The following is an 18121-nucleotide window of genomic DNA, read 5'->3' as shown; positions in this document are numbered from 1 at the left end:
TGGGGAGGAGACCAGGCTTCGGGTAGGAGGAGACCAGGGTGTGGGTATGAGGAGGCCAGGGTATGTGGATAAGGAAACTAGGGTGCAGAGAGGAGAAGACCGGGGTGTGGGGAGGAGGAGACTAGTATACAGAGAGAAGGAGACCAGGGTGTGGGAAGGAGGAGACCAGTGTGCGGGAAGCAGGAGGCCAAGGTGCCAGCAGGAGGAGACCAGGGTGCAGAGAGGAGAAGCTACAGAGGTAATCGCACAGCTGCACCACACGGCTGTCAGTCAAACCCTTTGTGTACGTGCCTGCACAATAATAATGTTTATTCAATATAAAACATATGAACTAGAGATTCAGGGCAGTGACCTCATGGTCCGGGGCCAGAGCTTAGCATTGCCCCTGTCTTTTATATTGATCCAGAGTATACTGGAGAGACATAGGCCTCCCAATAAGTTTTATTACATTCATGCCGGCATCTTTGCCTGCATGAGCTCTTCTTTCTGAAATGGCAGTGCAGTGTTCTGAACAATTCAGGTGTCTCCACACTTCATGCTCTGCTTCATTACAAATGCAAGTAAACATCTGCAGCTGCATTCCCCTCCTAGCTATCTAACTTCTTCTATTTACTTTAGACAGATTACCGCATTTTGAGATTTAGGAGATGGATAAATATTTAAAGGCATCTGATAAATCAGAAAGCTGTGATAGTGCATCTAGGCATTGTTGGAAGGCACCGCAGACTTCAGAGCTATATACCGTAGCTGCTACTTCAGTTGGGATCTGACCATAGGTAACAAAAGCCATCTCCCCCATCCCACCATGGCTGACTTCTTTAAGGGAGATAGCCAATTATAATCACATTTCTGCCATTACCCTTCCCCCAGCGCCTCTTCTCCCTTCATCCTCTTCTCTTTTCCAGAATGCAGAAATGGGAATTTTCTGAGTCTACCAAAAATAGGCTAGCAGCAAGAGCGGCTTCACGAGTTCCAGGATTAATCAGATTAAGGTCAATAAGTTGCTGAAGCTGCTGCTTGTCTATGTTAGCAGCAGCAGGTCCTATTTTAATGCTATTTTTAATGGTTCTCATTTCTATGTCCTTGACTATGACACTATGTGTTCCAATCAAAAGTTGCATCTTCCGAGAACTCCTTAAACCTTTGGTTCTCCAACCTGTTCCTTCCTTAATGACAAGCCACATTCTGTATTTATCATCATCACACAGAGCTTCTTCTATTTTCTTTTGTAGTGTCAGAATTAGATCTTGTCTGAACAGGTATCAGTAAATGTTAAAATGTATTAAAAAGGGAACCTGTCATGTAAAAAATCACTATAAACCTGCAGATATGGGGGTTAATCTGCAGGCTAATAGCATCTTGATGTTGTGCTGCCACCGCACTGATAGCTCTGCTGCCAGGAGGAAATTACCTTTATTTCTTCCAGCGGCCTTGGGCTTTCAGTCATAGGGGTGTGGCCGGAGCAGTTTCAGTCAACGCTTAATGCACAGTGAGCGGCAGCGGTAACCACATCTTTGGCACTGACGGACACCCGTATAAACATTACACCAGTACAGAGTCAGCTGTCAGTCAGAGCCGAGCACAGATAGGGCAGCCATTCACTGTGCACAGAGTGGTGATTGAAACGGCTTCTGCCGCAGCTGTATGACTGAAAGCCAAAGGCTGTCGGGAAGAATAAAGATAATTTGCTCCTCGCAGCAGGGCTCTCAGCTCAGCAGTTGCACGCCGTCAGAACACTATTAACCTGCAGATAAATACCATATCGGTTTAGCATTTTTTTATATGACAGGTTCCCTTAAACAGGGTTACACTTTTAGCCAGCATTATTTTGTGCAATATTTACACTCTCATTGCACACTTCTGTTATGTACAGCAGGATTTTTTAGCCACTTTGACATGAGGCTAACTTTAATGTGGTCTCACAGCTTAGTACTACCAAATGTTTAAATGCCGTTCAGTTTTGCTGATTCATTGCTGGCCATCTGCTCCTGTTGCTAGAAGCAGTATCACTGTACATTGACTGCTCACAGCAAGCATGTTCAGTGCCGAGGCAGCATGTTCTTCAAGCTTCTGATCTCCTGGCCAGAAATTACAGTCTATCCAAGGGATTGTAACTTATTTCATATTCTCTTTTTGTTTTTGTCTTATGTATATCAGTTTATGAAATCCACTATCATACAGAATATCGTATTAATAAATTCTGAGTTACTAGGGGGGTTCTCCGGTTAAGGATTCTCATTCAAAGTTGGTAGTACCAGTGTTTCCCTGACAGGGTCTTATTATTTTTGGCTCCAAAAGATGCCCTGGGGCTTATTTTCAGGGGATGTCTTATATTTTTTTTATTGGTGTCAGAGATTGGAACGTGTGTTAATGGCAAGTGAATATTCACCCCCTTCCTCTGCTCATAATCCTGCCCACCCCTCTGTGTTAGTGTTAGTGATTGTAAGGTTTGTTAATGGCAAATTAATATTTACCCTTTTCCCCGCACATAATCTCGTCAACATGTTCCATTCACTGATGCCGGGACAGAGGAGTGTGACAGGGGAAAGGGTGAATATTCATTTTCCATTAACTAGCCGGCATGTGACTATTCTGGGGCTTAAAGGAACATAACGGGGCAATAAAATGTACACCAATAAAAGTTACATATCCTGAAAGGGCTGCCCAAGCTCTATTTCAGGAGACTATAATAGTATGGTACACAACTTGGGCTTATTTTTGAAGTAGGGCTTAGATTATAAGCATACTCCAAAAAGGGCAATTTTTTTTGGGTAGGGCTTATTTTTGGGGAAACACACTAGTTACTAAGAGTGTTTCTCATTCTGGAGAATCTCTCCTGTGCTCCATTACATACACATTACATTGGTTTGAGTGGGCATACAAATTATCTTGAGCTGTTGTTGTGACAGGGAACTTGAGCACTGTCAGATTCCTTTACAGCTGATCATCAGGGGGAAGTATTGTAATCTCCATTTTTGTCAAGGGATCCTTTTGAAGGTAGCCAAACTATTTAGACAGTTTTGGCCAACAGGCATCTTTATGAACCCCATTTACAATTGCCTGTGTGCCTTAGTTGAGCATGCATTTGCCCTCAAAGCAGAAAGACTAATCTGAGCTGAGAAAGAATAAAAGAATTGGGCACATTGAAATACAAGATAAGAAAAAGGTGTTTTTTAACACCTTATATACCAATGGAGCTATACTGTAATTTCCATTGACACCTCTATTGACCTTCCCAAGACTTTAGCCCAAAAAGCTTTAGTGGGCTAACACCTACACATAGTGTTATGTATTACTATTAATTATTAATTATTATTATTATTATTTCTTCCTTCCATGTATTTTGTCTATTGGATTACCATACTCTCTCAATATATTTACTTCCAGGGTACTGAATCTTTGTGAGAATGGCTACAAACACATATTCTCATCTGTTTAAAAAAATCTCTTTTTACCACTTAAATGGTAATCAAAAACTAATCTAAATACCTACCCAGCTCACTAATTTTAAAGTAATCTAATAAACTTATCTAAAGATTTCACTGCATGGCATTAAATGAAACCTAATTAAAATTTAATTCCATTCAAACTGGAGTCATGGTGAATGATTTTTTAAGTACACAGATTTATTAGGATAAGATAAAAAAACATGAAAACGCTTCAGAAAAGAAAGGGTCTAGAATACTCCCATGTGTTAATTTTACAATGCAGATGTTGTTTTCAAGTGTCCATGTACCATAAAGAAAAATAGTAGAGAAAGTCCAGCTCACCTGTTCCCTGAGTTCTCCAAATATAAGAGTTCCAAGAAATGTAAAAAGTACAAGGAAATCCAGCACTTCATAAAAAAACACTAGGCGTCACTAGCTACAACTAGTAAGTAGTGAATGGAGAAGTAGTTAACAAACCGCAGGTCAGGAGCAAGGAGGTAATGTCAGGACACAGGGAGAAAGCGGAGCCGAGGTCAGGGCACGAGCTGGAGGTCAGGAGCCAGGAGGTAATGTCAGGACACAGGGAGAAAGCAGAGCCGAAATCAGAGTATGAGCGGGAGCTCAGGAGCCAGGAGTCTAACGTCAGGACACAGGGAGACCAGGCAGAGAAGAGTAAATAAGGTCCGGGGTAGAGAGACAAGATCAGAATGGTACACTTACGAAAGCCAGAAAAAGAAACTGCAGAACAGGAACTATGACTGGCGGCATTCCAGGTGAAGTTGCTCCCTAATGAAACTGAGCAATCACCCGGAATGAGATGCCAGAGAACAGACCCCTCCCAGCATCAACACAGGACGACTAGATGCTGGAAAACAACCCGATCACCGAACTCAATACGATAACAGTACACTGGCTCTGCAGAAGAGCAGAGCATGCAAATCAGAACCATGACAGTAATTATTAAGAGTCATGCTGCCTCGAAACGCGTAAACTGCAATATGGTGTTTTTTTATACCACTTGTCTATTTCCTATTTTTTTAAAGTTTTTATGTAATAAACCTACCCTTTTATGAAATGCTGGATTTCTTGGGACTTTTTCATTTACCATAAAGAGCTCACCGCTGTCTCTTCCTAGTACCCTTACATATATGAACATTTGGCTCAGTGGAGACATCATGTGTTCTCTGTAGGAAGAATTGAATTCAGACTTCCTGATGCCTATCTCGCTCAAAGAAGGGTTGGGAAAACACCAAAATTTGGTGGGTTTGGCCAATATCTTCCAACTTAAGTCTAATGTTTGTGGGGTATTTTAGATTATTTGGGCCCAATAATGTGTCAGAACTTGAGCCCATCAAATAATCAGCCACTTTCTTACATTAAAGTGACCCTCCTTTCTGTCATTGAAAAATATTTATCCATTTTTCATGTAAGGTTCTTTGACCAGGTGCACTTGTGCCTTATCACTGGAAGGTCCCATGCCACAATGACAGACATCTTGGATATAAGAGAATCTGAATTCTTAGCAGAGAAGGCAGCGGGAAGAAAATAGAAATGACTAGGACGATGGACTATACATGACCTCAGTGCTTAAAAAAAACAACTTGTAAGTTTATAGTTTTCTTTTCTTTTTTTGTGTACCATATTTTGTGAATAATATCTATGCCGTTTTATCTGGCAACTGGCTACTAATTCAGTCCTAAAATGTCTAAAATGTACCCCCGTCTATATGAGGACAAAAAATATAGTTTTATATTCTATACTACTTAACAGAGTGAGTGACTTGAGTTCCTCTGCAGGAGGGCTGTCATCACTCCCCATTATTGATAAAAACGTATTTGCACATGAAATGTTGCTCTCATTGAATGCTGTTCTATTGAATATGGATTAAAAAGCATTCAGTTTTTACGGTGATGGAATGAAGTCCAACAGGGCGGCATATTTTTCTGAAAGGTAATGTGTGGGGATTTTGGAAACCCGGTGCCATAGGTGCACAGACTTCGCTGTGGATGGCACTGAAAATCAAATGCGTTGTCCTCAGATTAACCCATTATTTTAAGTCTGTACCATTGGAAACCTCCATATCATACTGTCTGGAGAGATGAAAAGCATATTTTGTTCATACATTTAAGGGTTGCTGCGCTTAGTACAAAATTTTAGGATAAGTTTATTCACAGATGAAATGCCCTCCCATCTCATATTTTTCTTGAGAAAGGCACATAGAAGACTTTTCCCTTCTCTTAGCAGCACCATAGCAGAATTGGACATAATTGCAGTCTTGCATTACTTAGACAATAGTTTAAAGGTGACCAGAGCAAGATATACAATGATTTTATATGTTCTTGGTGTGGTGAAACTGGTTCTGTCTAGGAATTCCAACTCTCCTACTAAGCTAGATGTGTCATCAGTGTTGGGTGTGAACATGACATTTATGAAATTATTAGCCCCTTGGGGACAGTCTCTATAGTGTTTACATACTTTATATTTACCATAGTGTACACTTTATGAGTGATACCTAAAAGAAACCTGACAGCTGATACATGCTGTCCAAATGGTGGGTAGCATTTATCAGCCACTGGCTATATTATTCCACGTAGGCAATTTTGACTCTGAAACATGTAAAAAAAAACCATACCTTAATAGCCACAGGGACCAAGCTACACTGTAGCAAGGTCGAACAGGTTGGTCCCTGATGGCTTCTTCCTGCCCGCTGACAATGAGTGACAGGTCTCTGCCTACATGCGCATATAGGCCGAGACCTGTCAGTCCAGGCAGCTGGTGGGGAGAAGCCGCCAGTACAAACCTGTCTGACTAGGCTACAGTGCAACTCGGTCCCCTGCGGCTATTAAGGTATGTTTGTCTCTGAAATGCCGTATTGTGCAAAACGTTTGCATCTTTTTTAAAGAAATCTGGCATAATCACTCTGTTGGATCAAGGTCGTAATGTAATTCAATTCCATTCTGTGATTTGCGAGTTATAGTAATCACTAATTCCACTAAAAAAAACACAGTTTCCATTATGGAGGCACATAGCATATAACAGATGATGACTTATATTGAAATGTTGATGCCCATGTAAAACAACAATAAATACTGTATTCATGCACTATTTTTCAATTAAATGATCCGTAAAGTAATATATAAATTAAGATCCAGGTGCACCATGGACAGTACATAACTTCAAAGCGAATTTCTTTGAAAAGTACTACCTGGATTTGGAATCTATACCTAAGCTTCTTTTCCGGGTTCAGATACCCTCCATGGAGTTGTGTTAACTTCCAAATGTAATTTTTCCCTGGCAGACGCTCTTAATTTATCATGTAAGAATAAATATATTAGTAATAAATTCTACTAATCTAACAGACTTATTTCTTTCCCTAGTAATAAAATGCAAATTAAATATTCTCCTGGTAGCCCATTCTCATTGGCTATTTCCTTGTTGAAGCACTCACTAACACTGTCCTTCTATGAAGTTTCATTACCGGTGGGAAGATGACGGAACATCTGGAGAACCCTAACTTGCCCATTTTCAAGTCGTGCACATTAAGACTCTAATATGTAACTAATTAATGTACCATTAATATTGTTTAGTGTAATAAATCATATAGATAAATGTTACATACAGTATCTAAAGATTTTATTAAAACTCCCATAATACACATAGTATATGCTGGGTGTATTTAGTTTCCCTAGGCAGCTGTCAGGAAAATGCAGATTGCGCGCTTGCCGATAGAATTCTGCCTTAAATCACGTAGAATCAATCAGCACAAAGAAAAGCTTATTACAATGTAAATGTATTGAAGTGCCTGGATAGCACAAAACTGTACTCTCTGCTGTTTGGGGGAAGATATAGTTTTAGCATACAAAATACCATCGGGACAATCCTTAAAAGGAACAGTTATACTGGACTGAGCACCAACTTATTATTGCTACTGTACATGGCATTTAATGCAGTGTTCAGATGTCTTCTTTTGCTGCCTAAAAATGTAAAAGTTATCCCTTAAACTGACCGATGTTCTCTGCAGTAACATATAGTCTTCTAGTACTGTCACCTCCTCAAATATTGACCTTGAATAATGCTGAACCGGTGAGAGTGACTGTACAGCAAGCTAATGAGGGTGCTGCATCGTCTATATGGACAGCTTCCAATCAGTACATATTTGGCACTGCCAGCTTATAAAGGGATTACCCGTGCTTTGCGACTACAAGGGAATTGCCTCCAGCTGTTCTTCAATAATTTTAAACCATGCCCAAAGACTTTATTTCCCGGTAACCCTTTCATTTTCTAGATATATATTAAACGTTCTTGAGAGGTAAATTTTCCTGTTTACCAATACTTAATTTCATAGCAAATTCAGACTTCAGAAATACTGGATGGAAAATTTCAACATGTTTTATAACATCATAAGAGTGTCATCGGAGACAACCCCCTTTCAAAGTGCACTCCCATATGCTGGCTTGAGCAGAGAGACTTGCATTCCCTGCAAGATATTAATCCATGACGGCGTAGTATGTTACTAACTGATCTTTGAGACTGAGGTCCCAGGTCTCTTCATGTGATTGACCAGATCCTCTCATGTAATTCTGGGCTGATTCATGACTTTTATCAAAATCATCCTTACCCCACGAAGTGAGATCGAGTAACCACACCAGACCGAGTAACATTGATAGTCATCCTGTGTTTCTTCCATTTTCTAATAATTGCTCCAATAGCTCTCACCAAGTTGCTTGCCTATTGTCCTGTAGCCCATACCAGTATTGTCCAGGTCTACAGTTTTATCCCTGGTGTCCTTAGCTCTTTGGTCTTGGCCATAGTGGAGAGGTTGGAGTGTGATTGAGTGTGTGGACAGTAGTGATGAGCGAGTACTAAAAAGCTCGGGTGCTCGAGGCTCGGGCCGAGCATCCCAAGATACTCGTGTACTCGGCCCGAGCACCGAGCCCAATGTTATCCTATGGGAGACCCGAGTATTTTTATGAAATGACCCCCGGCAGCATGTAGAAACCCTAAAAATGTCACAAAAGTCTCAGAAGAGTGCTCAAATGACATGGCAACAGCATGGGGAAGACCCCTTGAAGCATTTATCACTCAAACGTCACAGCTGTGAACAATTTTGTCCGCGTTTTACGCCATTTTTACGGACTCACCAGAAAACCTTCCAAAATGACACCAAAATGAATTTTCATGGCGGAAATGTTAAGGGCACATACCCAATAGTGAGATAGAGCTGGTGTATGTTACTTTTTGAGATTAATACATGAAAGATTTTACGTAAAACATTGTGTGGCACTCCGATGTCCAAAACGCACGTTTTGTGCTTTTTACTAGCGATGTCGGTCATTTTTTTTTTCATTCTATCTCCTGTCGGTCGGTCTCGCTCTGTCTTGTCTGTCCCCCTCTCACAGTCTGTCGGTCATTCTCCCCCCTCTCTCTTACTTACCGTTCCCCGATCACTGCCGCGGCGCTGCACAGCTGTGTTCACTAAACTCCGGTGGCTTTTCCTCTTTTGAAAAAGCCGGAGATTAAACAATCTCGTATTCCCTGCTTTCCTGCTTTTCGGCGCCTATGATTGGTTGCAGTGAGACACGCCCCCACGCTGAGTGACAGGTGTCTCACTGCACCCAAACACAGCAGCCGGTGTGTGTGTGTATACTGTGCAGTGAAATAAATAATTAAATAATTAAAAAAAACGGCGTGCGGTCCCCCCAATTTTAATACCAGCCAGATAAAGCCATACGGCTGAAGGCTGGTATTCTCAGGATGGGGAGCTCCACGTTATGGGGAGCCCCCCAGCCTAACAATATCAGTCAGCAGCCGCCCAGAATTGCCGCATACATTAGATGCGACAGTTCTGGGACTGTACCCGGCTCTTCCCGATTTACCCTAGTGCGTTGGCAAATCGGGGTAATAAGGAGTTAATGGCAGCCCATAGCTGCCACTAAATCCTAGATTAATCATGTCAGGCGTCTCCCCGAGATTCCTTCCATGATTAATCTGTAAATTACAGTTAAAACACACACACACACCCGAAAAATCCTTTATTAGAAATAAAAAACACTAACAAAGTCCCTCATCACCAATTTATTAACCCCGACAAACCCTCCATGTCCGGCGTAATCCACGGACCTCCAGCGTCGCGTCCAGCTCTGCTACATTCAGGTGACAGGAGCTGCAGAATACACCGCCGCTCCGGTCAGCTTCACACAGCAACTGAGGTGAGTATAGCGATCAGCTGAGCTGTCACTGAGGTTACCTGGATCCAGCGGTGGATGCAGCGGTGGCCGCGGGTAACCTCAGTGACAGCTCAGCTGATCGCGCTACTCACCGCCGCTCCGGTCAGCTCCATGCAGCAATTGAGGTGAGTATAGCGATCAGCTGCTGTCACTGAGGTTAATCGCGGCCACCGCTGGATCCAGCGGTGGCCGTGAGTTACCTGACTGACAGCAGCTGATCGCGCTACTCACCTCAGTTGCTGTGTGAAGCTGACCGGAGCGGCGGTGTATTCTGCAGCTCCTGTCACCTGAATGTAGCAGAGCTGGATGCGACGCTGGAGGACTGTGGAGTACGCCGGACATGGAGGGTTTGTCGGGGTTAATAAATTGGTGATGAGGGACTTTGTTAGTGTTTTTTATTTCTAATAAAGGATTTTTCGGGTGTGTGTGTTTTTTAACTGTAATTTACAGATTAATCATGGAAGGAATCTCGGGGAGACGCCTGACATGATTAATCTAGGATTTAGTGGCAGCTATGGGCTGCCATTAACTCCTTATTACCCCGATTTGCCAACACACTAGGGTAAATCGGGAAGAGCCGGGTACAGTCCCAGAACTGTCGCATATAATGTATGCGGCAATTCTGGGCGGCTGCTGACTGATATTGTTAGGGTTGGGGGCTCCCCATAACGTGGGGCTCCCCATCCTGAGAATACCAGCCTTCAGCTGTATGGCTTTATCTGGCTGGTATTAAAATAGGGGGGGACCGCACGCCGTTTTTTTTAATTATTTATTTATTTATTTTACTGCACAGTATAGACACGCCCACCGGCTGCTGTGATTCGGTGTAGTGAGACACCTGTCACTCAGCGTGGGGGCGTGTCTCACTGCAACCAATCATAGGCGCCTGTGGGCGTGGAAAGCATGGAATATGAGATGGCTGTGTACAGAGCACAGCGCGCCCGCCGGTATAAAGGCTCAGTCACGCTGTGCAGCCCGGCCAATCACTGCAATTCCACAACTAACAGGGCTGTGGCATTGCAGTGGTCTGCCAGCCAATCCCTGCATGAGGGCTGGCTCTCAAAAGAGCGCCAACATGCAGGGATGAAGACCACGAGTACAGCACGAGTATCGCGAGATTACTCGGTCCCCGCCGAGTAGCCCGAGTACAGTGATACTCGTGCGAGTACCGAGTAGTAACAAGCATACTCGCTCATCACTAGTGGACAGGTGTCTTTTATACAGGTAACAACTTCAAACAGGTGCAATTAATACAAGTAATGAGTGCAGAGTAGGAGGGCTTCTTAAAGAAAAAATAACTGGTCTGTGAGAGACAGAATTCTTGCTGGTTGGTAGCTGACCAAATATTTTTTTTTCATGCAATAAAATGCAAAGTAATTATTTAAAATTCATACATTTTCTGGATTTTTGGAAGGGATTCTGCCTGTCACAGTTGAAGTGCACCTATGATAAAACTTACAGACCTCTCCATTCTTTGTAGGTGGGAAAACTTGCAAAATCGTCAGAGTATCAAATACTTATTTTCTCCATTATACTTATACAGAAACGTAAAATGTGTTTATATCCAATACATGCAATATATACCACTGGTTTTCTGGCCTATGAATGTTATTTAAAAACCAGTCTAGAAGAGGCTGAATTATGCAAATTTTAGTTTGGTTAATTATAGATAGCTCAAATGGCAGACATTTCATACGTTTACCACAAATAATCATAATTTGAAAAAGACAGAAAAAATACAATATACAATAATCTTCATTTGTACTGGCTCAAAAGGCAATAAATTACACTTCAATGACTTTTAGTTATTGGTCAATCTATCAACCTGAAATCTAATTTAAAGATGTGGTTTTAAAAGTCATTAACTGAGGTTGATGAACGCAAGTTAGAAAAAAAGCTTCATCACAATAGGATAGAAGATTTGTAAATCAACGACGCACAGCGTGAAACTGATGGGCCATAATTTCTCATTTTCTGCTTTGTAATCCTGCCATCTCCGTTTTAGACATAGACTAATGCTATATGTACTTTATCTAATGATATAAATATCACAGAAGAATATTCAAATGTGATATTTTGCACCACAGTGTACTCACTAACAAAGTGTTTGTTTAGGCATCATCATTGATAGTGCGTCGTTGTGCATGTTATCACTTTCTGCAATGCGGTGTCATGCACTTCAGATAGGGAAAAAAGGAAGGAAAACTTGAAAAGATCCTGCTAGTAATATATGGTTACAGTTCCACAAAATAGTCATATTCTTAAATATATAAAGTAAGTTTTTTTATTTTAAGTTTAACTAATCGTTTTAAGTTTCTTTGGATTCCATTGCCTAAAAGGGGCTTTACACACAGCGACATCGCTAGTGATATCGCTAGCGAGCGTACCCGCCCCCGTCGTTTGTGCGTCACGGGCAAATCGCTGCCCGTGGCGCACAATTTTGTTAGGAGCCATCACACTACTTACTTGCCTAGCGACGTCGCTGTGACCGGCGAACCGCCTCCCTTCTAAGGGGGCGGTTCGTGCGGCGTCACTAAGCGGCCGCTCAATAGAAGCGGAGGGGCGGAGATGAGCGGCCATAACATCCCGCCCACCTCCTTCCTTCGTCATTGCGGGTGGCCGTAGGTAAGCTGTAGTTCGTCGTTCCCGAGGTGTCACACGTAGCGATGTGTGCTGCCTCAGGAACGACGAACAACCTTCGTCCTCAACAATCAACAATTTTTTGAAAATGAATGACGTGTCAACGATGGACGATTTGGTGAGTATTTTCCATCATTAACGGCCGCTCGTTGGTGTCACACGCAACGACGTTGCTAACGATGCCGGATGTGCGTCACGGAATCCATGACCCCGGCTATATATCGTTAGATATGTCGTTGCGTGTAACGAGGCCTTAAGTGTTGGAACTTATGGATCTTGTTGATAAATTAATATGTACATTAATGGTAATTATGGTAATCCTTAAGTACCGTATATGCCGGCGTATAAGACGACTGGGCGTATAAGACGACCCCCAACTTCTGCCCTAAAAATATAGAATTTGGGATATACTCACTGTATAAGACTACCCCGCTCCCAAATGAAAAAAAGTCTGCTTTGATTGCAACATGTTAATTTTAATTCCGCGAGAGCCGTACAATATGTTTTTAAAGGGCCATTGACAGATCAATCGCTCCAATGTTCACTTAGTACAGCAAGGAATGCTCCTCCCTGCTGTATAAAGCTACAACTGGACTGAAACAATGGTACTACACGCTGCTACAAACAGACACATACAACTCTGCTACAAACAGACAAACACACACAACTCTGCTACAAACAGACAAACACACACAACTCTGCTACATACAGACAAACACACACAACTCTGCTACATACAGACAAACACACACACAACTCTGCTACATACAGACAAACACATACAACTCTGCTACATACAGACAAACACATACAGCTCTGCTACATACAGACAAACACACACAACTCTGCTACATACAGACAAACACACACAACTCTGCTACATACAGACAAACACATACAACTCTGCTACATACAGACAAACACATACAACTCTGCTACATACAGACAAACACATACAACTCTGCTACATACAGACAAACACATACAACTCTGCTACATACAGACAAACACACACAACTCTGCTACATACAGACAAACACATACAACTCTGCTACATACAGACAAACACACACAACTCTGCTACATACAGACAAACACATACAACTCTGCTACATACAAACACATACAACTCTGCTACATACAGACAAACACACACAACTCTGCTACATACAGACAAACACATACAACTCTGCTACATACAAACACACACAACTCTGCTACATACAGACAAACACACACAACTCTGCTACATACAGACAAACACATACAACTCTGCTACATACAAACACACACAACTCTGCTACATACAGACAAACACATACAACTCTGCTACATACAGACAAATACACACAACTCTGCTGCTCTGTGGGGCCTGCACCCGCGGCTCGGCGGGTACAGCACCCGCGGCATCGGCGGGGGGGGGATTGGCAGGGCATACATCTGGGGGGTTAGAAGCAGCTCACCGGGGCCCATAATGGGGAGGCGGGGAGGGCATTTACCCGATTAGGTCACGGTGGAGAGGGGGCCCACACAGCGCCGGACAGAAGCTCGCCTCCTTCATCTGTGGGACTGAGAAGGCGGTAGCTCCGCCCACAGATGAAATTCAAAACAGGATGTCTGCGCGCCTTAAAGTGACGGCGCCGCAGATTGCTGCCGAGGACTGCGGTCCCCGGAACTCGGCCAGGGGGCAGCAGAACTATAAAGGCGAGTGGGCCCCGGCCAAGGGACAGGAGAACTGACGAGGCCGAGTGGGCCCCCCCGGCTCTCCAGGGCCCCGGCATTTGCCCATAGACAGGTAGGAGCCCTGTCTGCGAGCCAAATACGGCCATCAAAAGAGCCATATCTGGCTCGCGAGCCATAGGTTCCCGACCCCTGCTGTATGATATATACCGTATTTTTCGCTTTATAAGACGCACCTGATTATAAGACGCACCCCCAAATTTGGTGAAGGAAAAGAGAATTTTGTTTTTTAATGTTAAATGGGGTCCATCTTATAATGCCAGTGTCCCTCTAACAAATCATATAGGGTATATGTCCCTCATAGCCCCCCATCCTAAAATTAGCCCCCTTAATCTGGATATGGCCCCCTTATATTGAATATAGCCCCCTTGTGATGGCACACGTTCCCCTGTGCTGCCTATGGTCCCCTATGGATTGCACACGTTCCCGTGTTAGATAACGCCCCCATGCTGCTGCCCATGGCCCCTATAGATCGCACAAGTCCCCCTGTGTCAGATATGGCCCCCATAGTGCTGCCCATGGCCCCTATATAGATCGCACAAGTCCCCCTGTGTCAGATATGGCCCCTAGGCTGCTGCCCAAAGTAAAATAAAACCCTCTTTCCTTATCTCCTCCAGCGTTGATCTCCCTCCTGTCTGGCTCCGTGCTTCTGTTCTTCCACTTCCTGGTTCTCAGTGCGGTCATGTGATCGGCACAGCAGGCTGAGCTCTCTGCCTGCCTGATCACAGTGGAAGCAGGGACACGGGGAGAAACGCTGCAGGGGTAAGTAAAGCTTTTTTATTTTAGAATGAGCAGCAGCCTGGGGGCCAAATCTAACACAGGGGTGAGCATGTGCGATCACACTGGGACGCAGGCTCATATAATATGCACCGCTGCCCCAGCCCCTCACTGCGTGCGATTTCAGCACCATTGGAGATGGACAGCGGCTGTGCATATTATATGAGCGGGTGCAGGAGATCAAAGGCTGCAGCCCGCAGCGTTCCCCTGTGCTCCAGAGCTGCTGCCCCCACCTCCCCTGGACGCTGCAGTGTACATATATATATATACACACCCCCCCCCCCCCCCGTATATCCGGCGTATAAGACGACCCCCCACTGTAGCCATTATTTTAAGGGGGTAAAAAGTCGTCTTATATGCCAGTATATACGGTATATTATCACAACAATATGCAAACATGACTTTGGCACTGTATCATATTAGTATTAAATTAATATCATAATTGCAGTTTTATCACAGTGTGACAGACTTGATCCAAGTGTCATCCACTGGTCTGCAGCAACAAAGCTTCCTAACTTACTTTTATGACCATTCAGTTGCATTGTTACATCTGAGCGCTCCACAAATACTTTTGATAAAATGCTATAAGGCCCCGTTCCTGGTCAGAGAATGTACATTTACTATGTTCACCTCTGCGACACTTCATATATTGTGATTGAATGTGCCGGAAATAACAAAATTTAAGATCATTCAGGCTCATTTTAGCAAACTATAAAAATGTATATATAAACTTTATACTTTTCTTGACATTTTTTCCATTGAGTCATTGAGATTAAGCCGAGTCAAAAATTCGCACTTTTATCCTTACCAAGTGATTCAAATAGTAAAAATGCATCTGCTTTGTACGTGTTTTCTGCCTTAACATTTCTAAGGTCGCTCTCACATTGTGTTCTGATCTCCGTTCAGTGGTCTCGTTGGGGTATCCGCCCAAACAACCCTCAAAATGTGTTTTGCACATATGTGCCAGCGGGGTCACTGACGTAGTAGACTGCATCTGGGTGTCCGCCGCCATAAAGTGTACACTCCCAAAAATGGTTCAAGACAGAGCACACGGTGACTCCGTCTGCACCATTATAGTTAGAGTTGAGTGAGTATCAAAATATTTGTGTTTGCGATACCTCGTAACGAGTACTGTGTAATACTGCCATATTCGTCCCGAATAGCGAGTACAATACAAGTCAATAGGAAATGCGAGTAATTTTCTACTGGAATCCTACAGAAAATTACTCGCATTTCCCAATCAGCGGAATATTACTCGCATATCCCATTGACTTGTATTGTATTACATTTCAATTTTTATCAGCTGCTTTGTATATGAAAACCACTTAAAATCAAAGTGTCTAAATTATAACCAATTAATTGGAGTGAAAGGATTGCTGCCCATGAGTATCATTCTGCAAAAAAATTAAACATTTTTGCCCCAGTGCAAAGTTCTGAGAGAAGAAAATGCTTTGGGAAAAAGCTTCTGACTTGTATAAAGACAATGTGATGACATTAGGTGAAAACATGTTGATTTTCTCTTCATGCAAGCTGTCTGCAAAAATTACAATTATCCCATCGTTTTATGTCCCGGGGTTTGGTGTTTCCTGTGTAAAAAAAAAAAATGGACATAGATGCAATTTGCTTATGCTCATCAAACACACAGTACAGCACATACCATTTTTTTTCATTGCCGGAGGAAATTGTTTTGATTTTGCTAGATAGCCAAAGGAAAACTCTACAATGAACAAACTAGTTAAATCCAAAATCTCATTAATACAAATAGCGGTGCCACTGTCACATTAGGTACGGTGAAGTACCAAGCGAACAGCAAAAGGGAAGGGAAACCCTGTGTCTAGGGAAGGGTAGATGGTTACCCCTGACTAAACCTACCACTAGTCCCTTGGTTCTCTCCCCACCCTAGATAGGTTCCGCACATATGCGTAGAGCCGGTACCTGACCATTGTTATCCATAGTGATGGACCCTAAATAGGGAACAGGTGGGCTGAGCTATTCGTCAACTCCGCTAAACACTAGAGAAGACACAAGGAAGACACACAGGGGGGAAATCTATGAACTACTTATCTGCAGATGACACTGGTAGTAGTTCAGCAAAGTTTCAGGAACAATACTGCAGGTGAGTACAAGCCACCTGCTTATAACCAAGGTTTCAATGAACTGAATAATATCACCATCACAAGTCCAGGGAAGATGGGAATATTTAAGCACATTGAGAATACTGATAATCAGCAGCTGGATGGAAGGAGGGCTCCGCTGGGTCCTAAAGGAGATGAAAGCAGGAAAACTACCTAGTAAAATGAATTCCTACAGCAGGAAAAATAGAAAGTCAGGGAGCATTTTGCGCAGCCAGACGCTGTAACCTTCTATTGCCAGAAACCACATAACTGTCTGTCACCCATAACACATCCGTGACAGCCATTTACAAAAATTATAGATCAAAATTAATTTAGGCTAACAGATGTAACATGCCAAGAAAATAAAAAGGACACTCAAAAAAGTTTAAAAAAGCAATTCTTAGTCTTTATTAAATAATATACACAATAATAAAATCACTTAAAAAGGTGCCTCGAGTATAGAGGGACACCAAATTGAAGCTATCTATATACACCATCATAAACGCAACAAAAACACAATATATCGCAACACAATCCCAAAGTCATCTGTTTAGCATCAGCTAAGTAAATATAGACTATAATGTTATAAGTCCCCTATAAACAACTATTAACAATGTGAGATAGTACCTGAGGTTTCGTGGATATACAACTTGGGTAAAGATGTGTAGCAGCTCCAGCATCCCTCAGCCCTGACATGCGTTTCGCCATCCTTCCTCAGGGGGGCGTGAGATATATTCTGTTATCATTGAGTTTATGATGTTGTATATAGATAGCCCCAATTTGACATCTCTAATCTCTCCACACTTGAGGCACCCTTTTATGTGTTTTATCATTGTGTGCATTATTCAATAAAGTCTAAGAAATGCTTTTTTGATCTCTTTTGAATGTTCACTTTATTTTGTTAGCATGTTACAGCTCTTAGCCTAAGGGAATTTTGATCTATAATGAACAAATAAGAAATGCTTATGAACAGCATTAGAAAGTCTGCCAAATATAAAGGCCCCCGATTCATCAAAGTGTTTTTGCCAGAATTCTGGCGTAAAACACTTTTTTTAAAACCTGCAAATCTTTTGCACAACTTGAAGTCACACAAAACTGTCGCAAAATATGATGTTTTCTCTCCAGTTCTGGCAAGATCTGCCAAAGTGAGCGGAGCATGGACAGAATGGGGCATGGGAAGTCTGTCTGACAAGTT

At 42.6% G+C, this 18121-nt stretch overlaps 1 protein-coding gene across 2 annotated transcripts in view; it reads left to right on the top strand.

Moving 5' to 3' along the window:
* The window catches only part of DLGAP2 (DLG associated protein 2), a 738892-nt gene that overhangs the window by 57693 nt on the left and 663078 nt on the right, over window positions 1–18121 (top strand). The window lies entirely within an intron of this gene.

This window comes from Anomaloglossus baeobatrachus, chromosome 3, assembly GCF_048569485.1.
Source record: "Anomaloglossus baeobatrachus isolate aAnoBae1 chromosome 3, aAnoBae1.hap1, whole genome shotgun sequence".
Classification (NCBI taxonomy): domain Eukaryota; kingdom Metazoa; phylum Chordata; class Amphibia; order Anura; family Aromobatidae; genus Anomaloglossus; species Anomaloglossus baeobatrachus.
This window is presented reverse-complemented; position numbering and strand designations above follow the sequence as displayed.